General features: G+C 54.2%; 1 protein-coding gene across 2 annotated transcripts in view; it reads left to right on the plus strand.

Moving 5' to 3' along the window:
• The first annotated feature begins 16463 nt into the window (after nt 1-16463).
• Nucleotides 16464-25444, plus strand: part of DICER1 (dicer 1, ribonuclease III) — a 61268-nt gene continuing 52287 nt past the window's right edge. The window contains exon 1 of one of the 2 annotated variants that reach the window (XM_075531827.1): nt 16464-16592. The gene's annotated coding sequence lies outside the window, so the exon portion shown is untranslated. The other variant, XM_075531826.1, reaches the window with a different exon arrangement.

Below are 25444 nucleotides of genomic sequence, written 5' to 3' on the forward strand. Positions count from 1 at the left end.
GTCACTGGACCAACATGGCTCACCTCTTGGATGACAACGATAAAGAGGAAGGGCAGGGGCGATCCCGCAGCAGCTCACTTGAGGTGACTGACTGATGCCACAAAGTGCCCTGGAGAGGGACCAACGAGCTAAACCATAGACTTCTCCCAAGGTGCCTTAACCAGTTGGGCCGAGTAGCACCTCCATCACCTGGGCCCTGCTTAGTGAAATGGCTGCTAAGGCTACAGCGGAGTTGTAGACCCCTCCCCTGGGCACGGTGCATGTCTGGCTCCGGTCGCCCTCCACGGTGGTCACAGCCTGAACTGACCCAAGCTCCATCCCGACTTGAAGCACCCCTGGAACTCAGCGTGCAAGCTGGGCAGGCGTTGGGTCCCAGACTTCGTTCTCCGCATAGCACAGGGAAGGGAGGTCTCCGGGAACCCAGGGCCAACGGGACAGAATGATGCCCCCTGGCAGAGAGGTATGAGGAAAACATAGAATGTTCTAAGCCCACAGGGGAATAGGACCGGGTCATAAGTAGAATTAAAGTCTACCTCCCGGGCCCCTACTCCGACCTGGCCAATCTCACGTTCTACCACATATGTTTCTACTCTCCACTGGCCAGTCCAGTCCAGCTGAAAGCACCACTAGAGGGAAAGGACAGGGTAGAGCTGCCCAGCAGAAGTGGGCTCCCCCGTCTTTGGCCCACTGCCCAGCTGTTGGGTTCCATTAGTGGCCTTTCAGTGGACACCCACGTCCTTCACTAGGAGCCAGGGCTCCTCTTTCTGCCCTGTTGTCAGGTGCCACCAGGTTGGTTTCAACTCATAGTGACCCCCGGGTACAACAGAATGAAAGGCCACCCCGTCCTGAGCCATCCTCGCAGTTGTTCCTGTGCTTGAGTCACAGCCACTGTGTCCATCCATTTGTTGGGGGGCCTTTCTCTCTCTGCTCCTCCACCAAGCATCATGTCCTTTCTCCGGAATGGGTCTCTCCTGACCACACACATGTACAAAGAATGTGAGACCAAGTCTGGTCATCCTTGCCTCCAAGGAGCATCGTGGCTGTACTTCTCCCAACACAGGTCTGGCAGGTCTTTGGGCGATCTGTGAGACTTTCAATGTTCTTTGCCGGTGTCATGATTCAGATGCATTGATTCTCTGTTGGTTTTCCTTATTCCACGTACAACTGTCACATGCATAGGAAGGTGGGGGACCAGCCTGCACAACCAAATGGGTTGTAAAGGGCGGCTGTGTAATTGAAGGATAAACTAAAGAAATATCAGATAAGGCATGCAAGGGCTCAGCTCTTCCATGGAGCCCAGAACCAGAGAAAGGGGGCACTAATGTATTCTCCAACACACTTGTATCGTCTTGGCCTAGCCAGCCCTGGGAAGCACATACATAGCAGGAAGGGAATGTACTAGGGGCCTACACAGGACAGGAAAGCACAAGGTGGGTGGGTTCTAGAGTTAAGATGGCAGCTTAACCTTGGCTGTCCTTGAGCTGACTTGACCTTGGGTGTCCCTGAGCTCTTTAAGTAGCCTAATATGAAGGGTATGTAGGGATGGCTTTTAGTCAGGAGAATGTGATTGGGATTCATCTCTAACTCATGAATGTGAAGGCCTTCTTCCATCAGAGACTGCTTCCCAGACTCCTTAAATCTGAGCGTAGAGAGTCCGCAGACACTCTCTTCCCGGTTCTCAGTTTCCCAACAGGAAGCGATTGAAAACACCATGTTTTGGGTCAGGTCCACAACACTCTGCAGAGCTCTCGTGCAGCAGATTTGCCCTCTGATCTCCTGACTCTTGCTTCCATAAGCATGGATTGTGGATCCAATTCCTTAACTATGTGACAACTTCCAGCTCTGTCACTCCTAAAAAATAGAATAACTAGTTGCTGTCGATTCAACCCTGAGGCCATGGGCCTCAGGGCAGCCCCGTGCTCCCTAGGGTTTTCAGTGGCTGAATTTGGAAGAAGATTTCCAGGCCTTTCTTCTAAGGTGCCCGCAGGTGGACCCCAATCTCCAACCTTTGAGCTGGCAACTGAGCACGTGAGCCATTCGCCTCAGGAAGTCCACTTCACGTGGCTCTCACCCTCGTGGTCAGCTGAGGCCACAGATGGTCTTGAGAGCCCCAGCTGTGGGTCCTTGTGCCAAGGAAGAAGGAGGAAACGAAGAAGAAATCCCTGGTGAACTTCACGGGTGTCCGTGAGCCACCACTGTGGACCATAGCCACCCTGGATGGCCAGGGGGCCTGGGAATGCACTTCAGTTAACAGGAGCGTGGCTGCCCTGTAAGACAAACACATGGCACTTCATGAATAAGGAAGAAGGGGGGATTGGGGAGGCATCTTGGAGGCATAGGGTTACCTCATCATTTCCCCCTTGACCAGAACTCACCGCTGCTGAGTTCATTCCGACTCATAGCAAGCCTACATACAGTTTCTGAGACTGAGTCTTTACACGGCCTCATCATTCTCCTGCCGAGTGGCTGGTGGGTTTGAACCGCCGACCTTGAGTTAACACACCAACTATCCCACCTCACCACCAGGGCTCACCTCATAATTGTGGCCACTTATTCGTTGTTATTCTTAGCTGCCATCCAGTCAGCAAGTCCTCCTGGTGACCGCTTGCTCAACAGAGCCCAAGGCTGGTCCCAGACCACCCCCCGGACCAGTGGGGGGAAGTTGACTGTGATCCAGGCTGGGGGTCATGGCTGAGTTTCAGAAACTGACTGCCCAGCCTTCCTTCTTGGCCCGTCTTAGCCTGGCAGTGCCACTGGCACCTGTTGTGGGCGCCACCGCAACATTGGCACTGGCTGGGGATTGAACCCGGGTCTTCCTCGGGAACCATCATCCCTAACCACACATGAAGGTATGTGGCACCATGGCTTAATTGGCTCAAGCACTTGTTGCCTAAACAGGAGATCCTGGGTTCAGCACCCAGTAGGGCCTTGAAGTTTGGAAGAAGCCCTGGCTAGGGGCGGTGACCACAGGCAGCAGTTTGCAACCACCAGCTGCTCCGCTGGAGAAAGGTGAGGCTTTGCATGCCCATCGAGAGTTAGAGTCTCAGAAACCCACGGGGGCAGTTCTCCTCTGTCCGATAGGGTTGCTGTGAGCTAGAATTGATTAAAAGGAAATGAGTTTTGAACGTTTTATATGCCAGAAGTGGACACTCTGGTGGCACACCTGGTTAAGCATGCAGCTAGGCATCCAAAGGTCAGTGGTTCAGAAACAGGAGACGCAAAGATCGAAGACCTCCGCCTTGGGAAGTCCCTGGATCAGATTTGCTCCGCCCTGTCATTGGAAGCCCTGCAGGGTGACGGACTTGGTGGGTTTTCCAGAAGAAGCCAGAACGTTTGCCAACTCTTGACGCCCAGTTTCGCCTTCAATCCTCTGCCACCCCTACTTTACCGCTGGAGGAACGGGGGTGGAGAGACAGTCACATGGTTGTCCTCTCCAAGGCGACATAGAGGTAGACAGGACAAGGAGCTGCCAGCAGGATTCAGAAGAGGATGTGGGAGAGAGGATATCCTTGTTGATGGGAGATGGGGTTCTTGGCTGAAAGCAGAGGACATCAGGAAGAAGGTAATGTTGTGTTACTGCCTGCGCCCAGGCATTAGACTGCGTGCATCACAACAAACTCCGGATCGCCTTGAGGAGAATGGGAATTCCAGAACACGTCATCGTGCTCCTGCAGAACCGGTACAGGGATCCAGAGGCAGATGTGACAACAAGAACAAGGGCACGCTGCATGGTTTAAAACCAGCAAGGCGCGAGCCAGGGTTGTGTCTCCTCCTCACACTTACTCACTCCAGGTGCAGAGCAAACCCTCCGAGAAGCTGGCTTCGATGAAGAACGATGGGGCATCAGGATGGGAGGAAGGCTTATTAACCACCCGTGGTGTGCGGATGGCCCAACCTTGCTTGCTGCAAGTGAGGAGGACTTGAAGCCCTTGCTGAGGAAGAGCTGCGCCCGCAGCCTCTGGTATGCAGTATGTAAAGAAAACCAGAACCCCACAGCTGGCGCAGTAGGTAACAGAGAAAAGATGGAAGTTGTCGAGGATTCTGTCTTGCTTGGCTCCACAATCAGTGCGCACGGAAGCAGCTGTCAAGAGATCCCAGCGCTCCTGGCATTGGGTAACTGCTGCACGAGCCCTCTGACAAGTATTGCAAAGCAAGGACATTGCTTTGAAGACTCAGTCAGTGCACCTTCTCTGGACCACGGTCTTTCCAATCAACGCATGCGCATGTGAAAGTTGGACATTGCCTAAAGAAGACCAAAGAAGAATTGATGCCGTTGGATAATGGGGCGAAGAATATGGAAGGTGCCTTGGAACGCCCAAAGGACAAACATCTGTCTTGGAAGAAATACAGCCAGAAGGCTCCCTAGAGGCAACGATGGCGAGACTTTATCTCATGGACTTTGGACATGTTACCAGGAGAGACCATTCCCTGGAAGGGGACATCATGCATGGCAAAGCAGAGGGGCAGCAAAAAGCTCTCACCAAGATGGACTGACACAGAGGCTGCAACAGTGGGCTCGAACATAAGAACAATTGTGAGGACGGTGCAGGACCGGGCGGTGCTTGGCTCTCTGGTACACAGGGCCTCTGTGAGGCAGAACCAGCTCAGTGGCACCGAACAAAAATCTCCATGGGACAAAGACAGGCCTTCCTGCTCCCAGGAGTTACACTCTCAGGTACCCCCAGGGGCAGTTCTACAATGGCCTACAGGGTCACCGTGAGTTGGCATCGACTGGATGGCAGTGGGTTTCGAGAGCTATAAGAGCGAACCATCTTTGAAGCAGGAGGGGAGAGCGAGCCCAAGGCCATCGAGACATGGGGCGCATTCAAGGTCCCTGTCTGAAGGGGCAGAGGCTGAGGGCGGAGGCACCAGAAGCCAAGGCACGGAGACAGAACAGAGGAGCAGCGCCCAGACTATGAGCCTGCCCGTAAAGCAGCAGGCGGGCTTCCTGGCCGACCAAAGTGGAGGCCAAGGGACCCCCGTGGCTGAGAGGGTGAGGATCGGGGAGAGACGTGACTGCTGGCTGAAGGGCGGCATTGCTGTGGACCAATGACCGTATCCTCACCGTTTTCTGATCCTGGCTGGGGATAACCTGTTAATTCCCCTAAGAAAGCCCCTTCGTTGGAGTAGTGTCTGTGAGTTCTGTGTGGCCGTCCCCATGAATGATTGGAGTCATAAGAGCGTCAAGAAAGACAGAGAGCGGGGCATGCCTCACCCCTGCCTCATGGCAATAGGGAAGCCCTAGCAGGTTTGGTATGAACCCCGTGCCATTCCCGGGCAGGTGACATGCATGGTGCACCCAGGTGTCTCCTAGCTTCCGTCTGAGCTCTGTCCCTTTGTGCATCTCTGAGATCCACTTGGGCTTAAGCTACAGCTCAGAAAAGCAAATGCTCAACAGGGGTGAACTGGTTGAACACCTGCTTTCCACAGTCACCCACTATGTGCGTTGGTGGCCGGCCCCGAGGTGGGTCAGTGCAGGCAGGCTTGCACGTCCAAGGCGCGTCACCCAAAGGCAGCATCGTCTGGTGTCTCGGCACGAGCTCCTTTCGGCAGCTTTGTCTCATGGGTGAATGTGTTGATCCAAACAATCTGCTACCCAGCCGCAAGCTGCCATCTGGCTTCTCTGGGGTTCTGCAAACATTTTCACCGCACAGCTTCCATCAACACCGGGAAGCTCGCCGCTGTTTCTTGGGGGCGCAGGAGAGCCCGAGTCTTCTGCAAATTGATCTACCATGTGTGTGTGTATGTGTGAGAGTTCGACTTTGCATAAAGAAGACTGAAGAGGAATCCATGCATTTGAATTGCGGCACTGAAAGTACCGTGCCCTGCCAAAAAGAAAAATCTGTCTTGGAAGAAGTCCGGCCAGAGTGCCCTTTAGAGGGAAGGATGCAGAGGCTTTGCCTTACCTACTTTGGGCATGTGGTCAGGAGAGAGCAGGGCCTGGACAAGGACATCATGCTGGCAAAGTGGAGGCTAGGGAAAAGGAGGAAGGCCCTCAAGGAGGTGGATTGGTACATGGCTGTCACAAGGGGCTCCGGCATGGGAACAATCGTGAGGATGGAGCAGGACAGGGCAGTGTTTCACTCTGTTGTGCACAGGGTCACTATGGGTCTGAGCTGATTCGATGGTACCCAACCACAATAATCCACGAAGAAGAAGACCCGGAGTCCTTATGCTGGGAACCTTCTAGACCCAGGGACAGAGAGAGCTGAGACATTGAAGACAGCACCAGTTGGCCGCAGCATGGGACAGTTGGCTAGGATCCCCCACCAGGGGGCAAGACAGCCGAGCACCCTCAGGAAGGAGCTTCCTGGCCGAGTGTGGTGCCTCTGAGGACTTATCGGCAGAGGTAAAGGATGTAGGAACACTTGCCTAAATGGGCAGAGGTCAGCTGAGGCTCAAGGACTGCGGGCTCAGGGCTCCGAGACGGTCTTGCCTGTGGACGCAGCTAAGAAGCTGCCTTGACTGGAGAACTGTATCCTGAGTCGTGCCTGAACCTGAATTGTAACCCCGTAACTGTGAGCATTGCCTGTGAGTGCCATGTGTCCACTGCAACGAATGAGGGAACCCAGCAGAGGAGTCAGGGGGCCATGGGAGGGGCAGCTGGAGGCTGGAGGCCTTTCTGACCTCAGCTTTGGCCAGACGCTGCTCTTGACTGTCCTCCTCCGCTCTCGAGCCTGACACACACACACACACACACGCACGCACGCACGCACGCACACACACACACACACACACACCATTTGTGGCCAGGGTATGTAGACTCTCTGTGGTCTTTCTGACCGGTCCATGTGGATCTACAAGGATCTCAGATTAAAGTTGAATCACGGTCAAAAAGATGAAGCGCGGCCAAGCCCTGATTAGATCGGGACATTCCTGCCGCCGGGCCTCAAGAGGCCCGAGGAGAAAACCCTGCGTCCAGGGAGAGGTTGTGAGCAGACGCCGCACACGCAGGAAAACCACCTTCGCGAGACGCAGAGCAGGGAGGGACTACACGAACAGGATGAATCGGCGCGTCTTCAGTGACCAGATGTAAAGAAAGGTGCTGTTTCACACATGCTAAATGATGATGCAGTTTAAAAGTGCCGGCTGGGCGTTCGGGGGTCTGCGTGGGTGTGTCACAACACCACTGTGGAAGTGGTCTCTGTGGTACGGTGTTGAAGCGCTCCGAGGCAGCTCGAGCCAACCAGCCTGTGTGTGGAATAAAGAAGCGGTCGTCTGCTTCTGTAAGGATGGCTGGCCTTGGAAACCCTCTAGGTCAGTGTCGCTGGATCCCGCAGCGTCTCAGAGTCAAAACCAACTCAAAGGCAGTGGGTGGGGTTTGGGCTTGAGCGTGGGTGGCAGTCAACTTGGCAAGAAGCGCCTTCGTGCTACTGTGGGTGAGGGTGCTATCAGAAAGACGGTGGTGTCTGAACCCGCCAGCCCCTGCTTGGGAGGAAGATGAGGTTCTCTGCTTCTATGAAGACGTATTGTCGGGGAAACACGGGGGGGCAGGTCTACCCTGTCCTGTCGAGTAGCGCTGAGTCAGAATTGAGCCCACTGCATAGACTCAGCGCGATTGTCAAGCTCTAATGCCTAGCAGTGTCCTGCCCGAATTGTACCTTCTAGGAAAGAGTCTCAGTGGGAGGAGAGGGGCACACTCCCAGTCATAGTGGTTACGTGTTGGGCTGCTAACCTCAAGGTCAGCAGTTCAAAACCACCAGCCACTCCATAGGAGAGAGATGAGGCTTTCTCCTCCCACAAAGAGCTACAGCCTCAGAAACCCACAGGGACAGTCTTACCCTGCCCGATAGGGGCGCTGTGAGTCAGAATCCACACAGTGGCAGTGAGCTTGGTTTTTTGGTTGGCTCCCCTGGAAAGACCATCCCCAGCAAAGGCACTTCCTCCCACTCCCGCCTCCTTTGTCCTGATTGTCAATGAACCTTTTGGTTTGACTCTTCTCCATTCTCCACCGTGGCTAGAGCTGATGTTTAAACATGTCGACAGGATCACATCTCCCTGCGCTGAAAAGCCTCTCTCCCTGAGATGAAGCAGTGTATCCTGGGCACTACACAGGTGCATGTGTCTGCAGGCTGGCATCCTTCCTCCAGGCCTGGTCTCTGGGGCTAATACTCACTTCTTTCGGTTCCTTGGACACCCACAGGAGTCTCCTGATCCTTTTAGCTAGAATTACTCTTCCTCCCCCTTCACCTGGCCATTAGCATGTCAGGTCTAAGCCTACAGGCTCCTTGCCTGGGGCCTCCTTCCTGGACCCATGGACTCTGAGCAGACGTCTCCTGACTCCGTGGACCCATCGCACCCCGGGCACACCCCCCACCCTCACCACCATGATCCTCGCCACACGTCAGTGGTCCTCGGTGCCATTCTTTCTGGTTGGCTTGTACGTTTCATGAGCATCGGCCGTGATCTGATGAGATGCTAACCTACGGGTTGGTGCTTTGAACCCACCCAGTGTCTCCTATGGAGAAAGGTGGGGTGAGCCACTTTGTAAACACGCCAGCCACCACCCCCTTCTGGATCCATTCGACTCTGTGATACGTGAGGTCGCCGTGCGTGGGGTGGGGACCCGTTGATGGCAGTTCACAGTGCCAGCTTAGCTCTAGTCTAGCGCCAATTACAGCCATTCCGCGCAGCGGAAGTGCTCAATGAATGTCTATTGAACAACTGAGTGCTTTCAGGATGGAGAACAACTACTTGAACAGTGGACTCTTCAGAACTCCCTTCAGGAAAGAGATTCTCTTAGGGAGGGACGCTGATGCCGCTGACCAGGGTCGGGGATCCCAGTACAGTTAGGGGGCCGTGAACACTACAACTGCCCTGAGGATGAGGTTGCCCCTCGGTGTCTGAGTGAAGAAGAAGGCAGAGGGGTAACTGGGGCACACTGGGACATGGGGGGCCCAGGGACTGGTGAGCCTTCAGAAGCAGGAGAGTCCATGAGTGGATTGAGGTTTAGTTCTTTAGCACAGGAAGCCTGAGTACTGGACTGAGACTTGGTCATGGGCCGATTGCCCCCAAGTGGGAGCTGTCGCAGATTGGTCAGTGTTCAGAAGCATGTGCTCGATCTGGACCAGTTCTGGAGACACCTGTGATTACAGCAAGAGAACAATGGAGTGAAGTTGGGGAGGGGGGCTTGTATTCCAATGAGGATGGAGAGGAGCCAGAGGGAAGGTGCAGAGGTGCGATGGAGGGATGGTGTGTCCAGAGACATTTGTAGAACACCGAGGCCTATTTAACGTAAGCAAACCTTCCTTGTTCACCCCAGCCTCCCTCCTCTCTCCTTGTATGTTTGCATGTGTTGTCCGGGGCTGTGGAGTCCATTCTGACGCACAGGGATGCTGTATACAACAGAATGAAAACCTGTCTGGCCCTGCGCCAGCCTCAAAGTTATTCCCACATTTAGGCCTATTGTTGCAGCCACTGTGTCCATCCATCCGGTGGCGGGCCTTCCTCTTTTTTTCTGCCGCTCCTCTCTACCAAGCACGCTATTTCTTGAGGGCTGGGCTCGCCTGACCTGTCTAAAGAATTGTAAGGCAAAGATGAAGTCTCTCCATCCTTGCCTCTAGGGAGCATTCTTGAACTTTTAGTAGGAACTCAAGCGTCCTGAGAAAGGAGGAGATTTTGGTGTGGGGAGCAGAGGAATGGATAGAAGGGTGGATTTTGTGTCAGAGACAATGTGGTATCAGGCAAAAAAATGCCCATACTTGGCCAGTAGGAGCCCCTTACCGCTGAACCTTGGAACATTCCGATAATTTCTGGCAAAATAAGATGCTCCAGGCTCGTCTTCCAATGTCTCAGTCCCACCCCTGCAAGCAGTCTCATTTCTCCCAGGTTCCTTTTAGTGGAGAATGGTGTCTAGAAGCCAAGATTGGGTCATTGGGCGTGCTCACAGAAATTGGACTGCTCTTCTCAGTGGACAGAGTTGGGGGAGATGTGCGTGAGGCTGGCTCATCAGCTGACTTTCAGAAAGTAGGAGCTGTCACCCAATGGTCCATTTTCAGAAGTACCTATGTGGTGTGTGTGTCTACATATGCATATGCATATAGGTGTGCGTGTGTGTGTGGAGGGATGAGAGCATCTTAGTGGCTCCAGGGTCAAGCATTTAGCAGGACAAAGATGTGACAGTGTTCATGACACACACACACACACACACACACATATCTATATGTTCCCCCTGCACATATGTTGCTATGTGGAGCCCCTGCGTGACACAGAGGGTTAAGTGCTCGGCCACTAACCAAAACATTTGAGCCCAGCCCCGGCGCCATGGATCAGTGCCTTGGTGACGTGTTTCTGCCAGCTCACAGCCCAGGAAACCCTGTGGAGCAGCTCCGCTCTGTGCACATGGGTTGCCATGGCAACTCACAACACAACATCTATGTTGAAAATCAGGGCCCTGCTCCAATACCCCGGCTCCAATCCAGTCCCTCGGTCATCTTTCTGCCCCCCCCCCTCGCCTTATTTGTGACCTCCTTCTTCAGCAGCGAGCAATCTGGTGCTCATTAGCCTCCGTGTATTTCCCCTTCTATGCAAGCCCCCCTGTATGTAATCAGTCACTGACTTTTCAGGGCCACCCGCCCCCTCGACTGCCTCTGACTCCCCACTGGGTAACCTCCTAGCTGAACGTGAACGTGGCTGTCAGGGAGCCCTGGTGGCCTTGTTGGTTACACATGGGGCTGCTCATCCCAAGGTCAGCAGTTCCAATCCACCAGTTGGGCCTCAGAAGAAAGCTGAGCCCAGGCTTTTTGCTCAGGAACCCCATGCCAGGCTCCTCGAAGCTAGAATGGACTCAATGGCAGAGTGGACGGGTCCCGGTGGTGTAGCAGGTTACCTGTTGGGCTGCAACAGAAAGGTCGGTGGTTCGAATCTGCCAACCACCTGAATATTCAGAACGGCGCAGGCGAGGCAGCCTGCTTCATGAAGTTTGCAGCCTCAGAACCCCTGTGGGCGGCTCTATTCTGTCCGCAGGGTCGCTGCGGGTTTGAATCCACTCAAAGGCAATGGGTTTGAGCCTGGGATGGGAAGGGTACGGCCACAGAGAGACGCAGATGAAGCAGATACACAGAGAAAACAGCACGGAGGAGGGGCACAGAGAGCACCCTTTGTGTTCCTGGAAGCTATCCAAGTCCTGGTTCTGGTCCTTTCCCAAGACATGGCGGAATGCGTCGGAATGCGTGCTCCTGCGCGCAGCGAGGAGCTCCTCCATTCTTGATAAATTCTCTCCTCCCTGACGGGCACCGGTTCCGGATGATTTCTGTTACTTGCAAACAGAGAGTCTTAAACAAAGGTGCATTTCTGGCCTGGCTCGTTCTATAAGAAAATAAAACAACTCGTGGAAATAATCAGGGCAGAGGGAGAAGAAAAACTAGCCCACAGAAAATGCATACCACATGGTACTGCACAGGGCCTTACATGGGCTGAAATATTAGCTTGGAGGTTTCTAGTGGTCTAAACAAAGTGTGACACATGGTCTCTCTTACAAGATGTTAGCTTTCCAGATTTAAAATACACCAGCAACTGGAGCATGAGTAGCCAGAGAGACCACTGGGGCAGGACAGTGTCACTCTCTTTGAGTTAGTCCTGACTTCTGACTTTTACAGAACATGATGGCCAGTGACTGGCCAACTGTGCGTGCGGTCATCTGGGGCGGGGAACGGTGTGTGTGTGTGTGTGTAGATTTCAATCCATACCTCACCCTTAGGTGGGATAAATCCCCACTTGATTGATGCTCATTCCAATAAATCGCAAATCTAGACGACCATTAGTAGAGCAGTGGTTAACTCAAGTATGATCCTGTCTTCAATGAAATGCTAAAAACCCCAAATCCGCATGGATTCTGTCTCATATCCACTTTATATGTAGGGTTTTTGAGGCTGCAGTGGGTTAAGCACTGGGCTGAAAACCAAAGTCAGCAGTTCAAAACCACCAGCTGCTCCGCGAGAGAAAGAGGAGGTTTTCTACTCCTGTTCAGATTTAGACCCCTGGAATCCCACAGGGCATTATCTCCTATTCTGTAGGGTCACCGTGAATCAAAACTGACTAGATGGCAGTGACACGAGAGGCTGTCATTCTTTATGGGAGCAGACAGCCTCCAATGTCTCCCTTGAAGTGGCTGGTGGATTTCAACTGCCAACCTTGTGGTTAGTCTCCAATGCTTCCCTTACAGTGCTACCAGGGCTCAGACCCCGGAATGTTAAACTACTCACACCCAAAATAAATGCGAACCCCAGACCCACTAACAATTCTGACTCGCAGCAACCCTAGAGGCCAGGGAAACTCTGTGGGTTTCCCAGGCGGTTCGTCTCTTTATGGCAGGGGTCCTCACTTTTAAACAGGGGGCCAGTTCACTGTCCCTCAGACCATTGGAGGGCTGGACTATAGTTTACAAAAACAAAACAAAAAACTTTGGAGGGCCAGACTAGTTTAAAAACATTTTTTCAACAAATACCTATGCACACTGCACATATCTTATTTTGAATTGAAAAAAACAAAATGGGGCAAAACCACCCGGCGGGCCAGATAAATGTCCTCGGTGGGCCACGTGTGGCCCGGGGGCCGTAGATTGAGAACCCCTGCTTTATGGGAACAGAAAGTCTTATCTTTCTCCCATGGATCGGCTGGCTGGTGGACTTGAACATCTAACCTGACCTACTTGGAAACATCGTGAGCTGCTCAGCATGTCTTGGGATCGTCTCACCTGCTGGATAGATTGCCTTTTCCCATTTTTCTTCTGATGGGCATTTGGACCATTTCCAGCATCTTGGTATTGTGAACTGTGCAGCAATGAACATGGGAGAGCACACCCGTTCATCTGGTCTCTCATTGCTTCAGGGCATGTGTCCAGCAGAGGTGCTGCTGGGACCTGTGGCATTTCTATGGTCAGTTGTTCGAGGTGCCACCAGATGGAGTTCCGCTGGGCTTGCACAGATATATTAAATTTAAAGATGTAGTAAACGCACATGGTGTCTCAACTGTGGGTTTTTAAAAACAAGGAACAGCATCTGTGTATATGTGTGTCAGTTTGTATAAGGCCGAGAAGTCTCCAGCAGTATCAGCTGGAGACAGTGATTACCTGTCTGTGGGTGAGGACAGGCATGAGGGAGCGGTCGTTTTTTCCCCTGCCCCCAAGGGTATTTTTTAATGCTTTCTAAGGATGGTTGAACTGTATGTCCACATGAGTTATTTAATAAAAACAAACAAAACCAAATAAAATGAGACTTGGAAAGTCCCACAAACTGGTATCGTGGTTAGTGTGTGTGTGCAAACTTGCAGCTGAATGGAAGCGTAGGGGTGGAGTCCAGCCTATCAATCCGATCATGGCCTGGTGATGCCTCCTTGTGGGTGTGGTCTTTTGATGCAAGACGCTGGAGCTCTCTCTCTCTCTCTCTGGCCCTCCTTGCTTGGATTTGGTGTCTGCTTCCAGGGCTGGGACATGTGGGCAGCCAACCCTGGGAGCTGTGGGCACCCTGCCATGCTCCCACCACCCTAGGATCCAGGCGACTCTGCATCTGCCAGCCTGCGATTCCCTTGCTTCTCACTTCACCTTTCTGCATCAGCCTGCTGCTTCATGTGTCTGGAGATGGCTCCGGTCAGCATCGGACACTCATGGACTTGAGCTGGACTGAGCTGGGACGCTATCTTGATTGTGTTAGTCCGGGTAGACTAGAAAACCAACTCTAGGGAGACCCGTGTGTGTGTGTGTGTGTAAGAAAGAGCTTTTAATAAAAGATAATTGTATATTGAGAAAACATCCCAGGCCAGTCCAGATCAAATCCATAAGTCCGATATTAGCCCATATGTCTGATACCAGTCCATAAATTCCTCTTCAGACTCATGCAATACACACAATGATGCCGAATGCAGGAGGATCACAGGTCAGTGGGTAGAAAGTCTTGTGGATCCAGTGGTGGTGGAAGCATCTCAGCGCTGGTGTGGGTTTCCGTGTGGCTCCTCCAGCTCCAGGGCACTGGCTCCATCAGTGTAGCTTCATGTGCCTTGTCAACAGGAAAGTCTTGCAGGGAAGAGTCTGTCCTGCCTCCATGGAGAAGACAGGAGTTCCCAGAATCCTCAGGAGAAGGCTATGCCCATACCAAGGCCTCATTGGTTATGACCTGATGGACAGGCTAGACTCCACCCCTTTGCTCAAGTTGACAGGATATTCTGTAACTGTCACATTGCTATAAAATTACTTCTTGATATAAAGTTCTTTGGGAGGGTCACTGGTTTTGTTTCTCTGGACAACCCAGCCTAACCCAACCAATGATGGGAAGCCCAGCTTGTGTTGACAGTGTGAGGGGACCCCAGGAAGGCCCCCCTCCATGTCTGCACCCATTGTAGCCCAGTGCCTCTCCGGGCCAGAGCTGCCACCCTTCTCGTGAAACATTAACCCCAGGGGAGGCTTTCTATGTCTTACTGCAAAGGTCTTGATGCACAAAGCAGGCTCATGATTTCGGAACCTGGCACCGTGCCAGCAGTATTCCACCTCCTTCCTAACTTTGTTGTGAAGATTGTGTGTTTAGGGGGGAGGGGGGTCTTCGAGCCAAGTCACAGCAAATGTAGCATCACCGTTTGAGCTCAGAAATGAGAGCGCACACATGGCTGGGAAACCCGTCCGCCTGGGTTCAAATCTCAGCTGTGGATCTCTCAGTTGCCCTTGTGCTTCATCAATGTGGAGGAGGTGATGACATCATCCACTTCCTGGGTCCCCACAAAGACGAAGGCATGCATGCCCTGGACCGTGGCTGTCCAAGAACGGTACCATGCACATCTCAGGCAAGACAAAGACCCATCTCCCCGATGAGGGAGTCCGTGAGCACGAGTTCTTTGCTGAGCTTTGGAGACATACAAAGGGCCTGGGCGGGCAGAGGATGCCGTCAGGAAGCATGACTGGTAGCAGGTCCACACGTCAGTTACAGGGACTTTAGAAGTGGGAACGGGCCCATGACTGGGTCATGCTTATTAAATATCCGAACAGAAGAACTCACGAGATTGGTCCAGGGTCCTCCAACCATGGCAGGCAGGGAAAGACTCGGGACTAAGGGACCCCAGTAGGGCAGCCTCCCTCGAGGACACACCCAGGCAAGCCTCTTCAGTAAGACACAAGGCCCCTCCCTAGACGTGCCAAGGGGCTGGAGGTGATCCACTTTCCAATGCCCTCTGCGGGACGGCCAGGCCAGTCACAGCCCTGGTTAATACTACAAAAACCTCGCTGTCGCGGAGTGGATGCCGACCATAGCCACCCTATAGGACAGGGTAGAACTGCCTCTGTGTTTCTGAGGCCGTAACTGTGGGAGCAAACACACCCATTTCTCCTGATGATCTGATCGGCCGATCTTTCTGAGGGCTTTGCAGATCACAGCCCAGTGCCTACCCATTACCAACACCACTGGGCTCCTTCCCTGGTTAACAGTCTGAAGGCATTCAAGGGAGGCTAAATCCCTTTGGGGGCTCTGCAAATCGATGCTGAGCTTTCATGGTCCTCCATAGAATTCTGCAAACAGGGGTGCTCAGAATGTAAAACTGGAATACAAATTTAAATGCTCAAAGAGCCACATGGGGCCAGTGGCCCTTGTACTGAACGGTCACAGAGTAGACGCTGCAGTAGTAGGTCCTTTTGTCTTGTTGCTTCCTCCTCCCACCCACCTCCACGGGAGTGAGGCTTGCAGAGTCACAGAGCAGATCTGCGAAATGCTCTCCGGGGCTTTTATTGGGGCCTCGTACAACTCTTATCACAATCCATCCATTGGCTGTGATTTTTACGGAAGCACTTGGCCAGGCCTTTCCTCCGCAGTGCAGCTGGCTGCTGCGTGGGGTCCCAAGTCACGGCTGCCACACCTGGCGGTCTTTACCTCACCTGGAGTAAGCCAGTCTTATCTGGCGAATCCCGCGTTTCTTTAAACCTGCCGCTTTTCTCCAGCTCCATTCCCACCTGCTTCCCTAGTTCAACTCCAGGCAGGAGGAGCCCGCTGGCATCAAGGGGGCCCTTACTACTCAGGATCTGGGCATCCCAGTTCCCGGAGGGCGAAGGGGACGGGCAGGGTGCTACTTGCACGTGGCGGAGCTCCTGCACTTGCTGCTCCGGTGAGCACCGCGCTCCACGCACCCCGGGAAGGCAGGGGACAGGCTGGAAGATGCCAAGAAAGGGAGAGCGAGGGCGGGGAGAACTTCTCGTCGGGAGCAGGGTGCTCTGGGGGTACAGTGGGCGGCAGGAGGGGGCGAACAGGCGGGATCCGGGGCCGCGGGGTCCCAGCCGGCTCCAAGGCCGGGCGCGCGGGGCGGCAGGCGGGCACGCCCGGTCCCGGCCGGCGCTGGGCCGCGAACGCAGCCCCGGCCCGCTGTGTCCCGGCTCCTGATTGGCTGGGGCGCCGGGGTTGACCTTTCACCGCGGCGCGCGGCCCAATCACAGGTGGGCTCTCATGCGGCCACGGGGCGCGGCGCGCGCGGCCCAGTGCGATTCTCCTAGCGGCCGTGCGCCGTTGCCGCAGGCCGAGCGCGGGCTGCGGGCGGCGGGCTGCCGGGCGCTGCGCAGTCTCCGCAGGCGCCGGCGGGAGGGGTCGAGGCGGCGCGCGGCGCGGCGCGGGCGGCTCCGGGCCCAGGTGAATGGAGTGACCTGACAGCGGGGACGCGGCGGCGGCGGCGGCGAGCGGGAGGAAATGGCGGCGGCGGCGGCGGCGCCGGGCGGCAGTGGGCGGCCTGGGCTGTGACGCGCGCGCCGGAGCGCGGGCCGATGGTTCTGGAAGGCCCGCGGCGCCCCGTGCTGCAGGTGAGGCGGGCTCCCGCGGAGCCGCTTTGTGTCCGGGCGGGGAGGCGGCGCCGCCGGGCCCGCGTGGGCGCCCCGGGCCCCGCGCGGCCTGCCTGCTGCTGCTGGCCCACGGCGCGGCCTCGCCGATCGGGCCCCGCTGCGCGGCCCGCGCCCCCCGCCCCGGGCCGGCCCGACGTCCTGACCCGAGCCCGGGCCGGGGGGCGGTCTTCCGGGGCCGCGAGAGCGCGAGATGCGGGCCTGGCCCCCGCCGCCCCCAGCCCGCTGGCCACGGATGGGCCTTGATAGGTCCAGTTGCGCTAAGGAGCCCCGGGGGGGGGCATTGGCTTAGGGGCGTCCAGTGCGCGGGGTCCCCGAAGACACGCAGGGGCCCGCCGTGATTGGGGTCAGAGCGCTGGGCCGCCGGTGACGCCTTTGAAGGGTCCAGGGGGCTAGGACCGGGCTGACCAGAGGGGCTCCCTGCGTGGACAGGAAATCACTAGCCCCCGGCTCCCCTCTGGGCCGGTCTGTGGGGTTATTGGCAGCCTGGGGTCCCGGGGGCCTGGGCCATCTTTTCTCCCCTCCTCAGCCGGATTTGTTTTTATTTCCTTCCTGTCTTCCTTGATCCCGGCTAAGGTTGTTTGTTTGTTTTAATTCTTGCCATCTTCAGGCTGGCTTTTCAGTTAGCAGCCCAGATTGATGTCCTGAGATGCCTTCGCTTCGGGACACCGCTCACAAGCCCCTTCCTGCCTCTCTAGTATTCTGGATATTTCTAAACACTCGGGAGGTGCGCGGTCCCCTTGCTCCAGCGAGTTGAGTCGGTGCTTTTGTGAAGTTATTTTCAAAGGACCCGAGGGGGGAGGCGTCCCCATACCCCACATCCCCCTTGGAGCCTGTGTTCAGGAGCAGCTTCTGACCTGGCCTCTGCTGTACCTTTACCCTCCTGGCACATGCGTTGGCTTTGTAATGCCGTTTGGAGCAACACTAAGGAGAGGCAAAAGCACCTGGGTGAGGAGTTAGTAATTTACAAGGAATTAAAAAAACAAACCCAAAACTCCGACCCCTTAAAGAAAAGTGAAATAGAAACCATGAAAATGGTGTGGGTAGCAATGTTTCACACTCGGTTTTGATGTCAGAATTATCCAGGGTCACCTGAGAGCTCAAATGATGGACTAAATGGTAAGATGGCCGGTGGCACAGGATTTGGACTGAGCCCCCACGCCCTTGTGATCCTATTCAGACCCTTGGTAACGGCCGGGTGGACTAACCAGTGTATTTTTGGAAGGGGCCTTCTGTACAATCGCCGCCTACCTGTGGGAGCAGACTCGTGGTGACCCTAGAGAACAGGGTGGAGCTGCCCCGGCAGGTTTCGAGGCTGTGATGCGTGATGGGAGTAGGAAGGCCAGCCTTTCTCTCTCAGCGCACTGGGAGCTTTCCGCTGCTGGCCTTGGTGGATAGCAGCCTCATTCCATCATCCATCGGGCTGCCAAGGTCACGGGGCAGTCAGCCTGGAGTGTGGGGCCCTGGGGTCAGGTGCCTGAGGGGCACAGATGGTTCTTGTGAGGAGCCCTGGCGGGTAAGTGTTGGGGCTGCTCACCGCAAGGTCAGCAGTTTGAAACTGCCAGCCGCTCCTCAGGAGAAACGTGGCCTTTTCTACTCCCGTAAAGATTGACAGTCATGGAAACTCACAGGGGCCGTTCTACCCTGTCTCACTGACACTCAGAATCAACTAGATGGCAGTGAGTTCAGTAGGGTTTTTTTTTAGCCTAACCTAAGTGTTGCCGGTCTGAACCCACGTGGGTTGCAGTGCCTTGGAAGAAACGCCTGGCCGTCTGTGTCAGTAGAGATCACAGCCAAGAAAGCCTTTCGAGGGAGCAGTTTGCAGTCTGTGGGTGTGGCTCCCGGGAGTGGAGACAGACGGCGCGGAGAGCGGGCTCGGGTTGGTTTAGCTGGCTGTGGCCCATGTGGATCATACAGAAAGATTGTGGGAAAATTCCCTTATCCTTTTCATTCCATTTTCCCATAAACTTTTCGAAGCTGCCTCGTATTTACAGTAGCTCATAGGGACCCTGCAGGGCAGAGTAGAATGGTTTCCAAAGCTGTCATCTTTGAGCAGGGAGCCCTGGTGGTGCAATGTTGGTTTGTTTGGCTGCTAATCACAGGGTCACTAGTTCGAAACCACCATAGAGAAAGATGAGCTTTCTACTCACCTATACAGCTGGGGTCTTGGAAACTCACAGGGGCAGTTCTGCCCTGTCCTGAAGGGGCCCTGTGACAGTGAGCTTGAGCTTGAGGTTTTAAGTTTGGATCTTTAAGCACATCCTTCCCCGTGGAGCAGCTGGTGGGCTCAGAGCACCCCACCCTGCAGTCAGCACCGAGTGCTTGCAGCGCTGTGCCACCAGGGCGCCTCGTCTTTCTAGGCACACTTAGAAAATGATTCCAGAGTACTTGTAAACGGAGTTTTAATTACTTTTTATTTTTAGACCGTGTTTCTGTAAGTAGCTTTGTCTTACAGATGCGGAGCCCTACAGAGACGACTTTTCCTGGGGTCCTTATAAACGTTGACCACATCAGCACCTCCTCTCCTTGGCCACAAGTCAGAGGAAGCAGGATGTTCAGGTCACAGGGAGAGGGGCCGGGCCTAGGGATTTTCTCGAGGAAACAAATGCCATTTTGAGCAAAGATGAGCGACTGGCATTTCATCCCGTTTAAGGACAAGCCTTCTCTTCCTGCCGTGGTCTTGCAGTGAGAGCCAACGTTTCCGCTGGCGCTGCCAACTCGCCCAGCAGGTTTTGCCCTGTCCCCTGTGCACCTCGTGCGCTCACTCGCGGCCCCGATGCCAGCTGAGCAGCTTGCTTGTCTGCTGTCGCCGAGTCTCACTACCTCAGTGTCTGAGGACGTCTCGTCAGAGGGTGCAGACTGGGTGTGTTCTCTAGGGGGAGGGCTTGTATGTAGCCTGGTACTAGGAAGGGTGACATGGTTGGCACGGAGCTGCCGTGTCCCCAGTACTGCCTGGCACGCAAGATGGCATCACTGGAGACAGGACAGTCCCTCTCACTGTGACCCAAACATCCCGTGGTCATGCTTCCTCTGACTTGTGGCCAAGGAGAGACTGTGCTGCAGTGTGCCAAGGCTTTCTGTCTACAACCTTGTTTCGTTTTTCCCAAGGGGGCTGCGAGAGCCCCCTGTGCCCATTGTCCAAATCTTACAGACGAGAAGCGCCCCAGGCTGGCGTCATGCGTGGTGGAGCTGGGGTCGAGCTCGCCTTTTGCTGGGGTCGTTGAGCTCGTCGGTCTTTGCACCTTGTTGCTGTTCGCTTAAGTCCTAAGTGCATCCGGGTTGAATGAGGGACGTTCCGTTGTTGTTGTTGCTAGGTGCTATCGAGTCTCTTCCGATTCATAGAACCACCGACCAGGCTCAGTTCAGCTCACTTCCGTGAGATAGTTCATACACTGGCTGTCCTCCTCCTCCTGTGCCGGCCTCCCCGTAACGGTAACGATCAAACCCCGTGTGGCAGCCTTCCCCATGAGAGCCTTCTTCTGCACGCCCCTTCCGCTCTGCTAGGCCTGGAGTCCCCCATCACATGTGCAGAGTGGGAGGGACATGGTCTCACTGTCCTCACCGTGCTGTGCATTTCCAAAGTGTAACTCTTTATGGGAAAGACAGCCTGTATGTTTCTTGAGGAGTGACTGGTGACTTTGAACTGCTGACCCGAACACAGCAAGCAGCTTGATGCATAACCACTGCGCCACCAGGGCTCCTTAGCCAGATACTGCGGATTGCTTCTTGAGCATCAGAACGCTGGGCTCTAATTCCTTGCAACACGTTTTCTCAGCAGTGTCCCAGGTGGATAGTTTCTTAGGAACCATTCCTCTGGGTCCCGAGAAAACCAGGATCGCCTTGAGCCCCAGAGTTTACTCATTTCTCTTGTCCGCCCATGTCGTGATGCCTGGAAGTAGGTGTTCAGGTCGGGGAGCTCATGGAGTTCTCAGGTGGGCTGTGGGTGCCAGAGGAAGGTGCTGGTCAACCTCTGTCTTTAACTTGTGCTCACGGCGAGTGGGAGGCAACTGCTGTATCTTAACGCCTTGGTTTTGGACTTGGAAGGTTTAGCTCATTCTTCAAGCCCAGTGAATGTGTCTGCATTGTTCTAGCTCTTCTTCCTTGGCTACAGTCTCAGAAATTTACAGGGCAATTCTACTTTGAGTCAGAATTCACTAGATGGCTTGAGCCCTGAATTGCTCCTACCCTGGAGATCTGCTCTTTGGCATTCAACCAGGAGTCCAGTCCAGCCAGCTCCTCTCATTTGGGAGGACCCAGAGAAAAGTGGGCGTTACGTTAGGCTGACTGTGCCTTAGAGGTGCAGTGGCTGAAAGATCGGTGTGAAACACACAACTTTCCTCTAGTTCTTTAGTGATTCATCCTCCCACCCTATCATGACCTCAATTCGAACTTACAAAACGGACTAGACCTGAACAAGTCCAGTGCTGCAGACAGAACACAGGGAATCCAGGATAGAGACACCTCTCAAGACCAACAATGACAATAGAGATACCAGGAGGTTAAGGCGAAGGTGGGGGGGGGAAAGGGGGGATTGCTCACAGGGAGACGAACACTGGAAAAGTGGGGAAGGGTGACATGAAAATAATCTATAACTTGCCAAGGGTTCATGAAGGAGGGAGGGAGAGGGAGGGGGAATACGGAGCAGATATCAAGTAGAAGGAATGTTTTGAGAATGATGATGGCGACACGTGCAAATGTGCTTGACACAGTGGATGGACATATGGACTGTGTAAGAGATAAAATATTTACATGATTAAAAAAAATCTGTGATTCAGACGCACCAGCAGTTCTGCGAGAGAAGGAGGAGGCTGTCTGCTCCCATGAAGAGTTAGTCTTAAACCCACAAAGGCATTTCTACTCCAGAATCGACTCGATGGCAGAGAGTTTGGGAGAAAGGTTGATTTGTCTCTCTTTGCAAATGCCTGCTGCTGTCCGCGGGTACGGGACTGCGACTCGCTCACGCGCGGGCCGTGGAGTCAGTGTGGGGCAGAGAACATAGAGCAGCCCGTGGCTCTGAGACTGACTGGGACTGCTGACCTTGTGGTTAGCAGCCCACCTGTGACCCTATGCCACCAGGACTCCTCCTCCAATGCAGGAGGCACCTGCTTACTTGCTAATTAGGGAGTCAGTCGAGATGACCCAACGGTCACGGCAGGCCAGTGGGTGGTCGAGGAAGGTACGGGGGTGGGGGCATGCCGGAAGCCAGGAGGAGAACGTGGAGTGCGGCCAGCTTCATGCCTGCTGTGCCTGTAACTCAGGTTATGACATCTTTCAGCCAAAGGAAAAGAGGAACCAGCACTAATTATAATTGTAGCTTGTGTTGATTAATGGAAGGAAGACTTCCAATTAGGCAGAATAGACTTCTGTGAAGAGACATCGGTCATCTGCATCCTTGGAGTGAAGCGACACTGACCGGGAGGAAGATGCTGCCGTTCAGACCACAGGGAAGCCCGTGGAGAGAGGCCGGGTCACAACTGCAGGCCTGGAGGTGGGCGCCATCCACAGGTGGCATCTGCCTGGCGGTTCAGGCTGCTGGGTTTGGGCCCTTGCAGGGGTTGCCCAGATGGGGGCGGGCTCATTCTCGGGGTCTGCTGAAGATCCCTGCAGGAAGAAGTGCTCCTGGACGCTGCAGGCGAGGAGAGGGTGCTTCTTGCTGCCTGCTCTGGAGGTTTTAAAAATAGTTACATTGTGGCAAGCAAACGTGCGTGTGCGTGTGTGTGTGTGTGTGTGTGTGTGTGTGTGTGTGTGAGAGAGAGAGAGAGAGAGAGAGAGAGAGAGAGAGAGAGAGAGAGAGAGAGAGAGAGAGAGAGACTGGCCAGCTGATGGTTTCCCCTGTGCCCGAGTCAGTGTCACTGGTCACATTACGTACGTTCTTCATGTTGTACAGCTTCATGTCCACCCTTTTCCAGATGGCCCTGTCCTCCCACCCATCTCACTGGTGACATTGTACAGTATTTGCCTTTGGTGACTGGGCTCAGTGGGCGACCTCAGCACGGTGCGTAAGGGAGCACTGTGCAGGTGAGCACCAGACGGAAGGGGCTGGAGAGCTCTTCCGCCAGGAGGCCAGAGACACTGGTCAGACAACGTCTGACTACCAAGCTCCCACTGAGGGAGGCTCCAGGCAAGTGGATTTGGGGGGGTCCACAGGGGTCTGCAGGAAAGGAGCTAGATCTCTAGGGTGTGTGGCCCAGATGGAGGAATCTGCTGGGTGGTGGGTGTACTTGTGTAAGTGAATATGTCTATCTTTAGGGGGGGTGTCAGTGTGCTTGTGCATTGGGGAGTGCTTGCGTATGTGCATGTACCTGTAGTCTTGCGGGTGTGTCAGTCTCTGAGCGGTTTGGTGTACTTGTGTATGGGAATATGCTTGTGTCTTGAGAGGTTAAGGACATGGTGTGCAGGCTGCATCTGACCCCCACCAACTTCCGTAGGGAGGAGGACCCATCTCCACACCAGCCTGCGGATGATGGCCACTTAGCACAAGCCAGACCGGCTTGCTCTGCAGCCTGTCGTCCCCTCTCTGACACCAGCTGTGCCTCCCACATGGGTCTGGCTGGGTCATCGAGAGAAGCAAACCAGTGACACTCCTATCTCACCAGAAAGAACATGGAGTAATTTTATATCAAGAAGGTATGGGTGCCATGCTGGTAGGAGCCCTCTTCTGAATTATGTAATGGCAGCCGTTTTAGGAATTAGGATATAAGATCAGAAAATCAGTTTGGAACTCAGAAACAAAATCATGTACTCAACTCAGATACTGAGAAGAGAGGCGGTCAGTGCGAGGGTCTGGGACGGGATTCCATCGGAGCCTCCTGTGAATGGAGGGGAGGGGGCCAGCATAGTGGGCATTTGAAGCTTCCAGGCCTTCTTCCCTCTGGGAACAGCCAGGAAGGTGTGAGACCACGCCAAGCCCTCAGGTCAGCGTGATCCCCTGGGTCACTGATGAGTAGTGGATTGTATGCTTTTTTTATGTGCATTTTGCCTAATTCAATACCAGTGCACATCCCTGACATGGGTGTGGGGGACCAGCCTCCCAACTGAACGGGTCCAAGAGGCAGTAGTGTAATTGAGGGGTAAAAGAACAGGCAACACATGCAAGGGCTCACCTTGCCCATGGCAACCAGAACAAGAGTGCAGGGTTATGTGGTCTCTTACAAGCTTATATAATCCCCGGTAAGCAAGCCCTGTAGCAGGAAGGGGTCCTATTAGAGGCATGCACGCTACCTGAGGGGCACTCCCAATAGGAAGGAGAGGTGCACTTGTCACAGGAAGGTACACCTGGAGCAAGATGGGTGGGCTCTCAGGTTAAGATTGGAATGCATCTCCAGCCCATGTACATGAAGGCCTCCCTCCATGAGAATCCTGGCCCCCCAGGCTTAAACATGAGCGTGGAGAATTTGTCCCCATATACTCCCTTCCTGGTTCTCAATTTCCCACACATTGGTGACAGTGCTTCATGGCAACTATCCAGCCATGTGTGTATATCCACGGTCTGATCACTCACTGAGTGGATTCTGACTCACAGTGACCCTATAGAACCGGGTAGAACTGGCCCTGTGGGCTTCTGAGACTGTAACTGCAGGAGTAGAGAGCCCTGGCTGTCCCCGTTAGAGCTCTTGGTGGTTTCTAGCTCTGACCGTGCGACTGCAGCCCAGCATCGAGCCACTCTGCCACCAGAGTGCTCACCAAGTGTTCTAGTACCTTAAATAGTGCTAGCTGCCCCCAGCGCGTCCCCTCGTCATCTGGTAGGCATGCATAGGAAGTCACCCGTGATTCTACGTCTTTGTAATTATCGGACTACTGAATCTTATCCCTTGAAAAATGCAGCGTCGCATTCTAATATTGGAAGTGCACGATCCTGCCCCCAAGAACTCCATCCAGAGGTGCTTGAGGTTGGTTGATGGGAGGAGATGGACAGGGTAAGCTAGTGAGTGGATAAGAAACATAGGTTCCACTTTGACTTTACCTCTAACTAACTAGCTATGTGACTAACGATAAGCCACCATCACCTTGCTAGACCCTGCTTTAACTTTCTCCCTGGCAAAACAAAGCACACTGAGTCTGCAGGACGCCCTGTAGTCAGCCAGAAGCCCCACGTAGTCCAGGTGCATTTCCATTTCACATGGGGCCGGGGGGGGGGGACGGGGACTGTGAAACAGCAAACTTCACTGCCATTAAGTTGATTCTGGTTTGCTTGGCTTACGATCAGAAGAGATGTGTGTCAGGATTGGATCCTCCTACCGTACTTAATCTGTGAGCTGAGAAAATAATCCGAGGAGGAGCTGGATTCTTTGAAGAAGAATGGTCATCAGGATTGGAGGAAGGCTTATTACGGCTTTTGATATACAGATGACACAAACTTATACGCTGAAAGTGAGCCCTTGGAGCACTTGCTGATGAAGATCAAGGACTTTCACCTTCAGTAGGGATGACAACTCATTGTGAAGAAGACCCAAACCCTCACAACTGGACCGACAGGCAACATCATGATTAATGGAGAAGCCAGTCTGTCTTGGAAGAAGCACAGCCAGAATGCTTCCTTGGGGCAAGGATGGGGAGACCTTGTCTCTGTACGTTGGGCATGTTTTCAGGAGAGACCAGTCCCTGGAGAAGGATACCGTGTTTAGTAGAGGACCAGTGAAAGAGGAAGAC

This window comes from Tenrec ecaudatus, chromosome 14 (assembly GCF_050624435.1).
Source record: "Tenrec ecaudatus isolate mTenEca1 chromosome 14, mTenEca1.hap1, whole genome shotgun sequence".
Lineage (NCBI taxonomy): Eukaryota > Metazoa > Chordata > Mammalia > Afrosoricida > Tenrecidae > Tenrec > Tenrec ecaudatus.